The 17983-nt window shown below is 42.4% G+C and overlaps 1 protein-coding gene across 1 annotated transcript in view; it reads right to left on the bottom strand.

Annotated features, from left to right (window-relative positions):
- The window catches only part of TRPM1 (transient receptor potential cation channel subfamily M member 1), a 94310-nt gene extending 77267 nt beyond the window's left edge, over window positions 1-17043 (bottom strand). The window contains exon 1 of the mRNA XM_056500248.1: window positions 16928-17043. The gene's annotated coding sequence lies outside the window, so the exon portion shown is untranslated. The remainder of the gene's footprint in view (window positions 1-16927) is intronic.
- Window positions 17044-17983: the final 940 nt, after the last annotated feature.

The following is a 17983-nucleotide window of genomic DNA, read 5'->3' as shown; positions in this document are numbered from 1 at the left end:
GCCTTTAAAGTGACCCAAAACATGTATTTTAATCTCCCTATACAGAACTGACTATAGCCCTGCTCTTCATACTGCTTAATTTTACTTCACTTTTAGACCTGCAGGGCCATGCACCCAGACAATGATTCCCCAAGAGCAACTGTGGAGGCTGGAAGGTCATGAGCAAAATGTGACCAACAGACTACACATTACTTGCTTCAAAAGCTCTTATGACTGAAGGCAGATTCTAACACATCCATTTATTTTTCACAGAAGCAGACTATGAAAGACATTCCTGGGGATAGTTTTCCCAATTAATTTTCATGTAATGTACGGTTTTGAGAATTTTATATATTTTAAATACAATCAAAATTCTAGCAGCTGGTGAGAGAAACGCTGTGCTCACTGAAATTAGAGTAATGTAATTACAGCCAGTTGAGACAGTTTGTGGATACTGATCTATTTGAACAACAATGCAAAAGTAATTGATGTACCAAAATCTAGACCATAATAAATAAATATAGCAGATAAAAATTACTAAGAACAAGCTACTGTTACAACAAAACTACATTTGACAGGACCAAAACAAGAGCTCTGGCTAAGAAGCTACTGCACATCTAAGGGCCACATCTAAGACACACACAAAACTGCTGAAGCCAGAGTAATACAATTAGCAGCATCTTGTTAGAAAATTAGACTTACAGTTGGTAAAAAGAGAGCCTTAAAACTGTTATTATTACATTAACTTGTGGAAAATAAGGAGATTTATAAATACCATAAAAGACAATTGCTTCACTGCTATTGTAAGCAGTATCAAACCCAGGCATTAATGTTAAACAACAACTAACCTGAAAAATACAAGATTTTAATGGAGGCTGGAGGCTTTCCTTTTAATTAGTTTAATTAAAAAAACCCAACAAAAAAAAAAAAAAAAAAAAAAAAAAAAAAAAAAAAAAAAAAAAAAAAAAAAAAGGGGGGGAGAGACTAAGATGAACATTTATTTTTGTGCTTGGTTAGTGTTCACAGACTCAGAGAATGCCCAGCCACTACTTAGGATGCTGGGCAAAAGGCAATGAAATAGATGAATATACTTAGGCCCTCAAAGTCCCAGAGCATTGCCAATTCCCAGCAAGTCTTTCAGAATGTTCTAGCTCCCACTCTGGCCCATCAACCTCCCCTCAACTATTCCTCCTCCTTACCAGAAGGGAAGAAGGTGCTTCACTGCATCGGGCGATTCCTAAGCCAGAGCCATCTCTGTGAGCAATCCCTACTGACACAAGCACATGATCTTACCCCTGAAACCCAGGGCTACCTTCCAGGCAGCCAGCCCACATACCAGCTCTCCTGCCCAGTGCTTTTGTTCTTAAGCTTGATTAGGGGAGAAGAATTTTTAAGTCCCCGTCTTCCTCATTTGCTGTGAACAGACCCTGCAAAGGTTCAGGGTGTTCCAAGCATAAGGGAGCCAGAGCACACCATGCTCATAACACCTCCAGTGGAGCCCGTGTCACAGCACAGGCTGGCAGGTACTCTGGCACAGAGCCACCATCTTTTCTAAAAGGGTCCAAGGAACAATCAGACAAAGGCAAATAAATGCATTCCTTCTGTAAAGAGTCCTCCTAAGGGACTGTCTCCACTTGCCTGTCCTTTTATGCTGCCAACGTTGTACAGAGGGAGAATGTATGAAAGGAAAGCTGATCTCACAGTCACTTTCTGTGATGCCTTTGTTGGAAATGGGGCTGGGCAAGGATTCTGAGATGACCTGAGAGGTTTTGGGGAGCTTGGACAATAACTGATGCCTTTTTCACACACATTGAGTCAATTTCTTAACACTGAACTGGAATAGGGTGGGCTTCTCCTGCAGTGAGGCAGCTTGGCTATCTCAAATGGCTGACACAGGAAACAGGGACACAGGCAATGGATTGTTTGCTCATTTTTGTCCCTATAAGATCCCTCTCAGCCACCATGTACAGCACTGCTGCAGGACAGCTTTCCCTGCCATCCTAAGCACAGCCCAGTGATACAGGTAAGCCATGTAGAGGTTGTACAGTGTGATGCTTGTTCCCATCTTCTCTAGAAGCTCATGACTGAGCTCAAAAGTAGTAGTGTAAACCAGAAGGGAAAAAATACCTCTGCCTCCTACACATTAATCAGCTTTCAAATCTCTGCAGTGTCTCTCTTTGGACAACTCCAGAGGTCTTCACCTACGTTAGGAACTAACTTAAGTCATGAGGAAAGATGCTCCACCCATTTACCCAAGGAAAAGGTGCATGAGAAGAATGAAGTCAAATAATGCTCAATACATTGGTGGCTTCTGAGCATCCCAGTGACAGTTCAGGTGCCAGAGGTCTGCCAGGGACAGCACTACAGGACACAACATTGCTATCTATGACACATGAGATACTCTCTATGTACTGTAAATCTCCTTAGCTGCTGAAGCTGTCTAGAATCATAGAAGCAGAAAATGATAACTTCCCCCTTGTTGGGTTGTGGGTCTTGTGCTCTGCTTCTTACAGCCATGTCACAGTATGGGCCAAAACCAACATTCTAAAAAACATGGCCATCAATTCAAAGGCAAAGAGAACAGAGAATTGGTTTTTTTTTCTAAGTTTTTTTTTCTAATTTTTTTTTTCTTGCTAAAGAGAAGTTTCTGCAATAAAGAGGTTTTACTGTGACTAGTACTAAAACTAGAAGAAGAGGAAAAAAAGCATCCTCATTTGAAGTGGTTAAACTGTATTTTAGGAATTCAGCTATACAACTAACTTACTATTTTAGTCGTGAGCAGTGGCTGAAATGGGGTAATTATAAATGCTGGCAGGCCTACTTACATAGAGGAAACAAACTTCTACACCTATTTGTATATAGTTTGTAATCCAGAAATGAACAGACGACTGTGTGCAAAGTCTGGTTCTCCTGATCTCACACTGATGTCAGTTCCAAAACCAACATTTCCTTCATTCAAATTCCTTGAACACAGGCCTACTTTCCATATTTGTACTCAGAACAAAAAATATTGGAACAAACATAAGAATACTGTACAGCAGGTGCTATGCAGCTCAAGATCTTTGTTCCTACTGGGATAGGCGGGGTTTTGTACTTTAACTGTGCTGTTAAGAAGTTTATATGAGTCATTGCCTCACCTCTTTCCTGCCTTATACTACACCAACAGGCATGTGGGGGTTGGACCATGTGTGTAGTTAAAAGAAACTAGAGGAGTCCCTGCAGAGATACAAGTTAGCTGAAGACACAGCTAATCTTGATTTTGAATGGTAATATAAAGGGAGGAAAACAGCTAATCCTAATGCGTCCCAGAAAAGCCAAATGAGGAACTAACCAAAAGTACTCTAGCACTCTGAGTGCTGGCACTCCCACAGTTATTTGATAACCAAGGCAGAATAAATAATCAGCCAATTTTTTTTTTTTTACATTATCTCCTGGGAGGGGGAAACAGGAAGGGAATGTAAGTTGTCTTTGTGGAATGTTGTCAGATGAGAATTAAAATTCCAGTCTTTACTGAGGCCTCTGCTGGAATGTGCAAAGCACTGGGTACATTCCCCCATGCACATACACATTTTTTGTTTTATTTTTCCATGGCATGCTGCTTTAAAGGCTCACAGCTGCCTTCTTACTTGGTTTCTTAGTAATCTGGGTACATTAACACAGTGACACCCAAAGCTGCCCTCCTCACCCTGGTGCCTTGGCAGAAATAGAAGCTGTTTCACCCAAGAGTGAGACATCTGAAAGTCCATGCTGGGACTAGGAAAAAGTATCTTGAGGTTTGGTATGCTGCCTCCACTGAAAGTTTCTCAAACCTTCAGTGGTCAGCAGTGGGACAGTGTGAGGCCTGACAGCTCTAATTTCACTTTCAATAGTTAGAACTTGGTTTATGCACTAAACCACCACTGTTAATATTAACCATCTATGACACTGTTGATTGCAGCTGCTACCCAAAGCATTTACCTTTCACAAACAATAGGATATTCTTTGCAGGGAGAGAAGTGGAGGAGGAGAGGAGAGATGCCATTTTTATTGCCATGGCAATTTCCCAGAAAATGTCTGAAAATCACAGAGAAGGCAGGCCTGTAGAGGGGACAAACACATCCCTTCAGAAGAGGAGAGTTCACAACAGAATTATATAAGTCTTTTTCCTAATACCAAATAAACAAATTATACAGGCCAGTCATTGTAGGCAACTATTCAATAAATCATAAAACCACACTGTATGATAGTGAAGTCAGATGCCAATTACTTAAGTCTTTTTACAATCCTTTCCCACTCAAGTCAGAGGCAAATATCTAAAACATTTATAAATGGACACTTGGAGCTGGATTTGTTCCAGTATTTTTTTTTTTTCAATTTTTTTTTGCCTCATGATGCAGACAATACTTTAAAAAAATTACTGTATACCTTAATGCCATTTGCTTTGCTGTAGATGTTTGAGATGTGCAACTCTGAAAATCCCACTAAACATTATCTAAACTTCTAGGAGCTTAAATAGCTTTGCAGAAATGCATTCCTGCATGAAACTCACCCTGTGCTGGGGCCTGTAGAGGATTTTGCCATCTCTGTTGAGAGCTAAGGTACACCAAGGCCTTGTGATGTTCTGAGCAATGAATCTCATCCTGATTACTCTATTTGAAGCTGCACATGCCATGCTCTCAATTAGCACTAAAACTCAGATCACAGGGTATAACTTCTGTATGTGAGAGGAACAGAACAGCTCACAGTACAGAGCCAGGCTTTACATAACAGACAGCAACTCCTCCTCATGACACTGTCAAATATTATGTTCCTGGAAGCCCCACAGTGCTAAAAGAGATTCTCCTTGCATGGAAACTTTCCAGACACTTCAAGTAAGGTCCAGCTAGCAAGGGCTGGCAACACAGAGTCCTGCCCATGCACCTTATCACTGGCCTGAACGAGTCCTTAGTCACTACCTGCAGTTCCTGTTGGACTCACTGATGGCAATTAGGCTAACAGTTGAGTTTAAATTTTAACTCATAAGTAATAAACATTGCTTTTTAAAGAGTAGTTCAAGTATAGTCCAAATTCCATATGAAAATTTTTCTTTTCCAGTGGCAGAAGAGCTTCTTGGATTGGGCAGCACTGAGCACGTTCAATGTCACAGAATTATTTGGCTCCTCCACCCTATGATGCTGTTCAGCCTAGTTTCAGACACAGTTAAAGCCAGATAAAGTTATCCAGGGAAATCCACATTACTCAGACAAACAACAAGATTGCATTGGGTGTCTCCTGGGTTTAGGAATCTAGGCTAAAAATAATCTAGCCTCTGCACAACTATGGTTAAACTGCTGATAGGAAAGATGAGGAAGAGAAAATTCTTAGCCTTCTGAGCATGTTTACTCTTACTTTCTGAATACAGAAATCAGAGTGAATTCTTGTCTGGAGGCCAAACTCCAGTCAGCCTAGGAAAATATAGGATTCCCCAGACCTAACTAATCTGCCTAGTTAGAAGAACAGTGCTTGAGTCACATGCCTATCCATATATTTGGGAAGTTAATTTTTAACAGTTCTGACCTCATTTACCAGGACAGCCTGTGTTTCTTCAACCCATCATGTAGAAAATCAAATTGCTTCATTGGAAGACCCAGTGGGATGATGAGCCTGCTGTGTTCACAAAATTCACTCAGGTTCCCTTTGTTTGTGTTTCCATCCAGATCTTAAAAAATTATCCAGGAAGAGGATAAGCTTTAAATGTTAAAAAGAACATATAATCAGTTGTCCAAGACATGTTCACTAACAAAGCAATACTGCTACTAAATTACTTTGGACCTGAGTAAAATCATGTTTCCATCAATGTTTTGCTTGTTAAATGAGACAATGGTATATATAATTCTTTACTGCAATATATTTTTTAAAGATTGTGTTTATCTATAGAATTTTGAACATGCAACTGGCCAGAGTGAACTGAACATTATTGTATCTTCAAGAAAAGGAAAATGAGCATATTTGACAGATAATTTGAAGTGCATGTGGGCAGATATTTTCTAGTCCACATATTTACTTCCATTAGATGTGTTGGGTTTTTTCCTAAGGGTCTCAACAAAATTACTTATATTTTTCTGGAACAAATATGATATTTTAAAAGCCATTTTTCACAAAATTATCCAAATCTAATTGCAGTCTCAGACAAAAAACCAAAAAACCAAAAAAACAAAACAAAAACAAAACAAGACAAAAAAAAAAAAAAAAAAAAAAAAAAAAAAAAAAAGAAAATTCCACAGTATGAAGCCAAACTTTTCTGACTGGTTTAACCAGCCTTTTTTTTTTTTTTTTTTTTTTTAAATTCTTTCCCATTTCCCTTTTGCCTAAATAAAAAAAGTTAAATAATGACACTGTTAAATGTATCCCTTCCTTTTGTGGTTCTAAACATGTTTGAAGAGAGTCTGACACAGATCTTTACTTACCTCCTGAACAGGGATTAAAAGGACATATGGCCCATTTTACCATCAGCTGTGAACTCCTGACCTCTTACTGCATTTTCCTAGCTATAATCTCCTTCTTCTTTTGTTTTTTTATTAGATATTTTCAGCTATGACTCTGAAAAACTTCTGCAGTCCCTAAAGCTTCAGACTGTAAATTTCAAATGCAACACATTATAAAGGTCAGTTATTTGCAGTGAAATATACATCAAAGTTTGATCAACACAAATGAACTTACCAAATTACCCCCATCAAATTGGAGGGACTACCTGGCTATGGACTTACCATTATGACACAAAAACATTTGAGCAACGATGTCTTTAGATCATCTGCTATACAAGGGGTGGAACTAAGTGACATCTAAAGTACATTTCATAGTACACAAAATAATAATCAGCCAAATAGTCCAAAAGCAAACATTACAAAATGAGTCCAAGAGCAAAAAGTGGGAGTGTAAGCTGCTGAAAGTGAGTTCTGAAAGCACCAGAATCCTTTGAAGAATTCTAATTTGGTTTACTGTGTTTCCTCTACTAGTTCACTGATAATTCTCTTTGGTGTTCTGGAGTGATGGCAGGATGACATCAAGCCTGTACCTGACTGATGATCCATGCAGAGTTGCCTGCACTAACAGGCCAGTCTCTGTGAGAAGTTTTGGCATCACAAAGCCTCAGCAGTCCAAGTCTACCAAAGGCCAAACCTCCTGCCTACCTGCCAAAATGTTCCAGCTGAGCAAAAAGTACTGCCCATCTCCCCTGCAGTGTGGTACCAACTGGCACCCGGGAGAAGCCCAAAAGAGGAACATACCGAAAACAGTAAACAAAAGCCAAGGGAAAACAGGAGATTCCTCATCTTTAGAAGCTCCCAATAGTATGATTTTCAGCAAGGCTACATAAGAAAGTAATTGTTACTCTGCCAAAGCCAAAGGCAGAATGTGGGTATGCAGAGCTGAGATCCCCCTGATCAATCAGGCCTGCAGCCCAGTATTGGCATTAATAAACAGATATTCTTATTGACACATGAAGCTGCACTCTGCAGTTAAGCTTTTTTTTACATTCAGAAATAAAATTTGGTATTTCAGCTTTACAAAGACAAACTATAAACCCAGACCAAAGTTCCCCATGCTACAAACTTCATCAGGAAAATCCCCTCTGGCAACAAGATGACCAGTCTCAGTGCAGTGACTGCTACTACCCAGCAAAATGAAGGTCTGTGGATAGTATCCCTGTTTATTTGGCTCAGCTGTGCTCAATTTGCCAACTATTCAAAGAAAAGATGACACCCCAGCACACACAGCACACAAACAAGGCTACCCTTGAATGACTTACTAATTTTGTTTGCCCATTTCAGAAGGCACTCAACCCTCTCACTGTTTTCATAGAAGATTTATCTTTTTATCATGTCTCAACTGTTTTTGTGCATGATTCTACCATGCACACAGATCTGTATTTATGGAGACACAAACAGCACTTGCCTATGATTATTTATCATGTTGTGACAGAAGCCTATGCTCTAATCCAGTGGGAATTTACTAGCAGACACTTTTGAAGAATAACATGGTGCCACAGTCTCAAGAGGTTCATAAAGTATTTGTGGAGCAAATCAACCCTCTAAAGAGCAAAGGGCAAAAGCATTACAAATGTGCACTTGAGACTCCTGTTCTAATGCTGTGGTTTAAAGTGCTGAGGGTGTTCCTGCATTTAAGAGATTACTATGGCTCTCTTCACCCTAGATACCTCCAAGGTAAACCCTCCCTCTGCCACTGGTTGATTTGTTTTATATTAAAGGAGGTGATAGCAAAGGGTATAGGAAAAAACCACATTTGTCCTGGAAAGAAAGCAAATCCCCTAATACCCAGGGAAAGCAATAAAATGAGTGTCTCAGACACTCCTAACCCACTCCAACTCAGTGACTCATGCTCATTTGCTCTCACACGGCTTTGCTGGCAGAGGCATGAAAAGCAATTGGCCTTATTTTCAGTGCCTGTCACATTCACAGTTGCTGATCAGAGATACCACTCCTGCCCAAGGGCTGGGTGGCTGATGCATCCAGTTGTGCTCAAGGGTGAAGGAGGAGGGAAGCTGTTCCATAAACTGGTAACAACCTGCTGCTTTTCAGATGAAGGCTTACAGGGAAGGTGCAAAACTGAAAGCATCAGATGTGGGCATCTGCTCCCCCATCTCTTTTATACTGACAGAGATGGAGTGCTTCCGACTAGATTTATCCTTTGTTAAAAACAGTGGCAATACAGAAATAACTTGGGGGAAGGGAAACTGTTGCCATATTCTAATGGACTTGGACTGAAATAATACCATTTTTAAATGACTAACAGGACTAGTTATCATTGTATTGAAATAAAAAGCAAATAGAAATTAAGGTTCCAAGCTGCATGCTAACTATTGAAGTAACTTTTATAATATGCATAATTTTTTTTTTTTTTTTTTTTTTTTAGCTGGGTTCACACAGGATACTAAAGCAGATGGCTCTAATCCAGTACGGCAATTCCTATGTCTCATTCAGCACAGCCTCTTTTTCTCTTTGACTACAGAGGATATACAAATACATTACACAGTTACACAGCTTCTGCAGTGAGACAAAGGCTCTTCACTGGTTTTACAAAGTACGGTTTGTGTGTAGTAAATGATATCCCTCTGCAAAAGGAAGCACTCCATTCCTTTCTCCACAGCGCAGAGCGTGGGTGGACTGCTCAGTGAGCACACGTCGGCCTTTTTCTTCCATGTGTCCCACTGACCAGAAAGAAGGGGAAAATCCAGCAATTGCGGTTGGGACAGGTGGAGATTCCTGTGCCAAACCCCGGGGAGAAAGAAACACGCGGGGAAGGGATAAAGACAGTACTCTCCCCTCAGGGGACAAGGGACAGGTCAGAAACCTCCGCTGCCGGGCCTGCGGAGCAACACAGAATTACCCTGAGGGAGAAAGGGGCGCACAGAGCGTTACCCTCCGGGAAAGGGGCGCACAGAGCGCTCCCCCTCAGGGAGAAAGGGGCGCACAGAGCGCTCCCCCTCCGGGAGAAAGGGGCGCGCGCACAGCGCTCCCCCTCAGGGAGAAAGGGGCGCGCGCACAGCGCTCCCCCTCAGGGAGAAAGGGGCGCGCGCACAGCGCTCCCCCTCAGGGAGAAAGGGGCGCGCGCGGAGCGCTCCCCCTCAGGGAGAAAGGGGCGCTCAGAGCGCTCCCCCTCAGGGAGAAAGGGGCGCGCGCGGAGCGCTCCCCCTCAGGGAGAAAGGGGCGCGCGCGGAGCGCTCCCCCTCAGGGAGAAAGGGGCGCACAGAGCGCTCCCCCTCAGGGAGAAAGGGGCGCGCGCACAGCGCTCCCCCTCAGGGAGAAAGGGGCGCGCGCACAGCGCTCCCGCTCAGGGAGAAAGGGGCGCGCGCACAGCGCTCCCCCTCAGGGAGAAAGGGGCGCGCGCGGAGCGCTCCCCCTCAGGGAGAAAGGGGCGCGCGCGGAGCGCTCCCCCTCAGGGAGAAAGGGGCGCACAGAGCGCTCCCCCTCAGGGAGAAAGGGGCGCGCGCACAGCGCTCCCCCTCAGGGAGAAAGGGGCGCGCGCACAGCGCTCCCGCTCAGGGAGAAAGGGGCGCGCGCACAGCGCTCCCCCTCAGGGAGAAAGGGGCGCACACAATTCCTCCGCAGGGAGAAGGTGCACACACAATTCCTCCGCAGGGAGAAGGTGCACACACAGTTCCCCCTCAGGGACAAGCTGCACACACAGCTCCCCCACAGGGAAAAAGTGCACACAGTTCCCCCGCAGAGCCAAGCTGCCCACACGCATCCCCCGGCCCAGGCCCTGCCCCCTCTCTATAAATAGCGCGGCGCGGGCGCGGCCCGCCGGGGCACGCGAGGACAGCGGCGGCCGCGGCTTAAAGGGGCAATGGCGGCGGGCCCGCCCGCGCCCGTCCCAGCATGGCCGCACCTCCCCCGCGTCCCCGGGGGTCCCCCGGACCTCTGACTGCCTAAACTTGCCTACAGTAGGTCCTGACTGACAGAATGCAGTAAGGTACATCGGTAGTGGAAATTTCCATTTGACAGGGTGAGGATTTTGTCAGGAAGAAAGGGGCTAGAGAGAGAGCCTGCCCCTCTTATGTGATCCTCTCCGGAATTCAAAAGGTTGGGATAACCCAAACAATGATCTTCAAAACGTCTCAGCTTCTAAGACCAGAAAGACATTACCCTGTATCTTCTGAATGCAAAACATGTGCTCTAACCAAGGTAAAAACCTCACCAGGCAGGACTTTGATCTTATCAGGCCCCACCTGCACAACAGCAAGCATTCGACAGGCTTTTAGTGTCTGAATCTGCAGCTCAGCAATAACTTCACCAGCAGGTCACTGAGAGCTGGAACCCATATGAAAGGGACTAGAGAGTTATCCTTGGCTCTGCACCTCTCTTACCAGGAAACTACATTAATTGCTGCTTTCCACCTCTCCCTCACTCTCAACAAGCCACAAAACTTGGTACACTGCATTCAATCTTCAGGGCTTAAACAGAAATTACTGGCTTGGCCCTCTGCCTGGCTGAATTAAGCCAACCTTGAACTTTGCAAGATGACTAAATTTGTAATGTAGTCAGCAACATTTGTGTTTCCCCAAGTCCTCCCTTTGTGGTCTGGACACAGCACTTTGACACAAGCTGCTGACTGCTCTCCTTCTTCCTACTCACCCAAGCCCAATCGTGTAGAAGCCAAAATAAGAACAGAATGAACTCCATGTGTCCACCAGCTGCAAATCTGTCTCATGCATCAGGATTTCATGGCTACTTTACACCTAGCAGCATTATTGCTAACATTCTGAGAAATTAACTTCATCACAACAGCAATAAAACTCTCATCCTATTTTTCTCTGTAGTAATCATGGTACCTTTTTTTCCATTTTCCTGCTGCTGTCACCATCCTTGGCACAGGTGGAAATCTGAACTTGCCTGTTCTGATCCATCTGAAGGGAGCAGAGCCAATTCTATACCAACAGCTCTTTTTTTTGTATCTCCACTCCTTGGCCACACAGAGATACATATAGACTCTCCCTTTTTATGGGTTTGGGATTATTTCTCACGTTGAAATTTGTATGCAGGAAAAAAATAAATAATCACATATACAGTTAAAGCCCTTTGTGTTTTACACCATGCAGTTACAATAAGGATACACACAGATACACAATTCCCAACTACTACTCTAATTATTGCCATCTCACAGCCTTTCAAGTGTTTAGCTTGGTGGCACAATCACATGAGATTCACTAATACCATGATTTTTGTACACTACAAACTCTTCACCCACCAAGTGTTAAAGCACACTTCAGCATTAGAGGCAAATGTTCTTATCCCCTACCCCTACTTGCCAGAATGGCAGACAATATATTTTGGTAAGCTTATTTACTACATGTGATTTTCTGGCAAGTTATGGTATATTTAGTCAACTAGACTTGGAATTAATACTTTTGATTTTCCAGTTTTCTATACCATACAGCCATAAACACATGAGCTGGAATGCTCTGTTAGCAGTTTTTGAATCTGCACCTTGCACCAATGTGAAGTGAAACCCCACAGAGCTGGGATGGTGGAAGTAGGAGAGATAATTTATTTAAGCCTTCTACAAAGAAGAGAATTATAGAGGGGTCTGTCTGGATTAAACACATTTAATTTGAAAGTTTTCAAAACTTGTTTTTCTTGTAAAAAAATCAGCTTGTTCTGGCCAACAATCTTTAAGAGGTCTTTGCCAAGTTATGAAACAACACTTCATCAAAACATAGTATTGTGCACAGCATGTAAACATTTGCCATAAAGGTTGTGCTGTTATTCTTTCCAGCCACAGATTACTCTTGTTTTCATAAAGATGTTTCACGAGGAACATCTAATTTAGCTAATATGATTCTTTTGGTTTTGAAATTACATACATACTTTTCAGAGGCATCACCGAAGTTTAATCTCCAGCATGCTGAAAATAATGCACCACAGTTCCCAGAGGGGAAATTTATATGCAGTTAAATTACATATTCATGGTGAACCCAACAGCAAACAGATAGACTGCTGAGAGAGGAAGTCTCAATCAAATCAAAAACCAAAACAATCTGCTTAACCCAAACAAATTCAGAGATAAACTAACCTTCTTACTTGGGGATAACACAGTATTTTGATTACTAAACTTTAGTCACATGTGTATGAACATGCAAGAGCACTAGAAAAAGAGGGGGAAAGTCTTTAAAGAAGGAAAACAGGATAAAATAACGTTATAGAGAGGAGGTGTTATGACTGGCAAAAAGCATTCAGCATTTCTACAAGAACAGGAATATTTTTCAACAGACAATATCAAAGTTAATAGGAACAGTGGAAGAAAACTTCGAATGGAAGGGCAACAGGAAAAAATAACTGAAAAAGCTGAGGCAATTTAATGAGAAAAAAAGATGTGTGTATATCATATATATAAATAAATGAGCTGCATGAGCTATTTGGAGTCTGTTAAATTGATAGTTCTATGCCAGCCATTTCCTAAAACCTAGCAGAGAATTTAATTCCTTATAGTGTTAAGGAATGTGCACAATGTTCTTTGTTCTTCAGCTTCTTAGTGTCTATTAGTACTGCAGTAACACCAAGCTCAAAATCTCTCTGCCTAACAGGGCTCAGTTCTCAGGATGGCCTGGGATCATGGGGCAGCAGGGTTAGAGGTGTGACCCTGGTGATGTGGAGGTCAGCAGGAAAAACCCAACATTTGCCAGAATGTCCTTTAGTTTTAGCTTGTGGAGTTTTGGATAAGCTAAGCACTGGCAGTGCAGATCACCTCAGGTCCAGCTGGAAGCTGTGGAAGTTTTGTACTTGATTTAGCAGCCTCCAACTCAGCATCCAAAATAAAAAGTCCAAAAGGACTGGAAGGTTTTGAAATAGTTGAGATTAATGGCTTGACAAAGGCCGCAGAGGAGTCTCGTTCCTCCAAGTCTGGATTAAGTCTTATTAAATACTTCTCCAGCCTTGTTTGGGACTTGGGGCAAAGTGAATCAAGGAGAAATAGAAGTTCAAGCAGTTTAGGTAACAAGCAGAAGGTAACACAAGTTTATAGGAATCCCTGGGGGATCTGTAGCACTAAATATATTTAAGAGATCCAAGGCTTGAATATTATTTACTTTTGCACAGCATAGGGGCATTGCACAGACTGATATTCCTGAGGGGAAAGAATTCCCATAACAAGTCCAAACCAGTACATATCCTATTAGGAAAACATCTCAGAGTTGTGGTAAACCCTGAATCACAAGCATTAAACTACATATTTTGCTTAGGCATTAGTCCAGGCAGAGAGATCAGACAGACACAGTATGACACCCTTACTAAGTATTTCTTCATCAGTTCATATTACAGCTGCTGACAAACAAATGCATAATACCTAATCAGGGTTTCTGCATGTCCTGGGCCATGAAACCATTGGAGGAGTGTGTAGATTAACCAATGTATTTTTCTTGTAATAATTTGCTTGTCATTTCGTTCCCACAAGTTCCATATCCCACAGGGGTTAAATGGCACAGTAACAGAGTTAAAATAGATGCAGGAAAGAATATAAGACTCAAAAATAGATGAGGAATCCAGGAGGCAAAGATACAGGAATAGGTCTTTGATACAGGCTTCAACAAGTGTGTGAGGGGCTTTGAAAAAAAGCACAAAACTTGAATCATTTGCCTCATTAAATCAATGTGGGTTTGCCAGTGCTGTTTTACTGAGGCAGCACTTCATGCAGAGAGAGAAAACTTGGATTTGGTCACAAAGTGAATGAAAAAGCAGTGTAGTAGGAGACAGTGACAGACACAGACATCTCACTGTTTATGTGGAGTGCAGTCTGGTGGCCCTTGAAAGACAGAGATTGGCTTCAAGTCTGCTTTATGCAAGCAGTTTGATAGCTTTTACATGACAGTATTAGAACAAGATCTGCTTTTGTTCTGCAGGGACATGACACACTACCCCACCCAACCACCCCCCAGCCTTGTGTTTTTAAGGAAAAGCAAGGCTGGAGGAAGCCTCAAAGGATTTAAAACTATGAAAGTTGCTAATTCACAAATCTTTAGCCCTAATGCAGCAGTGCAGCAGATTGTTTCAAATAAGTACAGTGCATGCTTGAACACAAAGACTAACTACACAGCTGAGTTTGTAAACACTCTGCAGTGACATTCTTGGGGTTCTGTAACCTACAACACACAAGTAAGTGAACCAGCAGGGCAACCAGTAGGTACTGTAGCAGCAGTTCCTCAAACACCTATTAGCATGTGTTGGCAGCTCAGAAAGGAAGGCTGTTGAGCAGCTATGCTGGGAAATAAACATTGCCTAACCCTGAGAGTAACCACAAGAACAGAAAAACAAGTGTTACTGCAGCTAGTGTCTGCCTCCCACAGCACTGATCCCTGACTGCTGAAATAAAAAGACTGAAGGTCACCTCAGGATCTAACTGATACTTAAATAACTTTCTTATATCTATATAGTCTGCAGTTCAAGTCTGGTAACCACTTCCACTTCATTACTCTCCACCCCTCCAGAAAGTCTGGCTACTAGTAAAACAAAATATGCTATCTCTCAAAAACTTTCTACTAGGTGTATTTACAAAGTAATATGGGTATGATCTTAGAGTCAAGCAGAAATAACTGCTTAATCTGTTTGGATTAACGAGTGTGGTAGACACAAACATGTGGCCCAAATTCCTTTCTACCTGGGTATTATGCAAGCTCTTCAGAGGTTAAGATTTGCTCACCCTCAAACCATAGAGTGAGATGGTAAGCCTGAGATTCACCAGCAGATCTGGCTCTTAGCAGTAAAAAGAAAACATGGCATGGGTTGAGTAGCTCTTTTTCATTTATGCCTCTGTATTTCAGATAGCAGAGAAGGATCACATCCCAAATCCTAGAAGAGTTTAAATGCAAGCACTTTCTGGCCAAACAAAAGTCTATGGATAAGCAATCCCCCTCAGGTGTTCAGGGATCAGATTCACTAAACCCACAACTGTATTGTAGTGTCTGGAATGGAAGAAGGAAGACACACAGAATGCTGTACCCCTCTACTAAAAACAGCAGCAGCCCCACTGCCAGTTCAGCCTTTATTGGGAGGGAACAATTTCCACTGTCTATGGCTCATACACAGATGAGATGTGAGCACCATGCATGCAAACACTCACACACCTCCACCTCCCAGCAGACAAAAATGATCCAGGTGTGAAGGTGATCCTCCATGAGACCAGCCCGTGGGAGAAAAAGAAATGTGAAATAAGACTGTGCTGTATGTTCAAATTTCAGCCAAGAGTAAAACTGAAGCAAATGGCAGGAATTTCTTGTTTGCTATGAGGCATGAAGCCAGAGCTAGAAGAATTGCCTCTATTCAGTGTCTCAGAAACCAGGAGTGGATAAACAATTGGACAATGGGTTTGGTGTCCAGTTTCACTGCACTGAGTCAGAAGTGGTGGGGATGTATAGTTCAGTACTCTTGGAGTGCCCACACTTGCACAAGGATCAACTGTAGCACCATTGGGGCTGAACCACTTGCTTCTTTAAGAAACAAAGAAACCTGGCAGAGGCTGAAAAGCACTCCTTCCCCAAGCCATGGATACCACTTACTTCAAACAACCAGGAATGCCTGCTAGAGCTCTCCAATGCCAGCACTGGACTGAACTGCATGGAGTAGAAAACACAGGGAAAACGCATTCCAAAGCCCTTTGAATCCATTAAATACTGCAATACTCAAAGAATAATCCTGGTAGGAATTGCTTGCTCTCTCTTGTAGCACAAGGAACAAAGTGCATCACAATCCATAGGTACAAAATTGATCAGAAATCACAGTTCTTGTTTCTATTGTTTCTGTTTAGTCTATGAATCCTACAAAGAGTGTGTAAAAATAAGAATCATTCCCTGTAACCCTCTATTAGTCTAGAATAGAATCTATTTCTGAAAATAACTGACAACTTGAGGGTTTAATCTCAGTGGAAGATGGAATGTCATAATGTAAAGTCATAATGTCCCAAGACATTATGTTAAAAGGGAAGGCAAATAATTACCTTGATGTTTTTTCAATTTTTATCCTATATACAAAAAAGAAAAGAAGCCCCAATTGCATAGGCCTTGTGCTCCCAGCCTTCCTTAGGGGCAGGGAATGGAGGAGCCCAGACACAAAGGCTCTGCATCAACATATGTCTTATTACAGAAACAAGGACTCAATCAGACTATGACTATTGAATTTCAGTTTCTAGCAAACATATTCAAAACCAGCACAAGACTACAGAACAATTATCCACATTATTTAGTACAGGAATGGAGCAAGCTTTTAACTAAAGGTAGCGAGTTTTGTCCCACACCATTCACTTCTTTATTCCTTCCAACATTTTAATGTTGGTTTCCTAAAATACTTTGGTGGGGCATCATGACAATGAACACAACAAACAATTCCTCATCTGCTGCCCTGAGAATGATGGCTACCAGCTAAATTAGGTAATGGACAGAATGTTGATAAAAATCAAAGACATTTTTTCCAGGCCTCTGACTCACCCCCTCTTCTCACTGCAGGTAAGCCAAGCACCAGATGCTCTCCCTCCTCTCTTAGCTGAGAGCCTGGAAGGGACAAGCCTTGTTCCACTCCAGCACCCACACTACCAACCTTCTTCACCTGCCTCCATGGAAAACTGACCCTCTTCTTCCTGTTCCTCCACACCCAGCTCTTTAGGACACAAGTGTTTTCCACTACCTTCTCTCTTGGCTCTCTCTCAGCTTCTCTGAGCACCTGCTGGACTGGGAAACACCTGTGTCTCCTGCTTATTTTAACAGCAAGACCTGTAGCAGGTGGGACTTTTCTCCAGACCACAACTACTACCAGCACTACACTCCTTCCAACACCAGAAATCCCAGGCTTGCTGAAGGATAAAACCCTTGAAAAACTTTTCTGCAGAGCCTGAAATCTCTGTTATCAGAGAATTAAACAGGAAGTCTTAGTTGATGGTTTATTTGTGGATAATCCAAGTAACAGATGCAATAGAATGTTAAAACTCCACTGTGCTAATTGTTCCTCTTCTGTCTCTGGCCCACAGCTCTGGGGTTTGCACCAGCTTGCTGGAAAGGTGCCCTTCTGCAAATACTTAATCAGACCTAAATTAAATAGAGTTATGGCAGAAGGGCAAGAGGGTTGTTAAAAAGAAATGGGAGAATTAAAGAAAGGTGACATGGTGAGCCTATTCTAGCAGGAAGTGAGAGAGATGAGATTCTTCTAGCAGTTTCCCTATTTTTGAATACAAAACTGCAGGACTTCCCTATTCTTAATATTGCATAAATTATTCACAGGAAATATTCCTACAAGGCAAATGCAGTCTTCAGTTAAGCAAAAAAAAAAGCAGTCAAGCTTTCACAGCCTTTCCTCTCTTGATTGTCAGAGCATCTTTATCTACTACATGGGACGTGCTAATTAAGAGTGTGATGCCTTATTGCTCAAATCCTCTCCAAGACATCTTCCATGGGCTTTGTCTATAACTGTGCCATTTACTTCCCACATTGCATTACATCTCTGGAAATGTACAGGAGCAGTGTGTTTGTAGAGCACAGTGGGCACTTTGT

Source organism: Oenanthe melanoleuca, chromosome 10 (genome assembly GCF_029582105.1).
Source record: "Oenanthe melanoleuca isolate GR-GAL-2019-014 chromosome 10, OMel1.0, whole genome shotgun sequence".
Classification (NCBI taxonomy): Eukaryota; Metazoa; Chordata; class Aves; order Passeriformes; family Muscicapidae; genus Oenanthe; species Oenanthe melanoleuca.
Note: the sequence above shows the minus strand (reverse complement) of the source record. Positions and strands in the feature narration are given on the sequence as shown.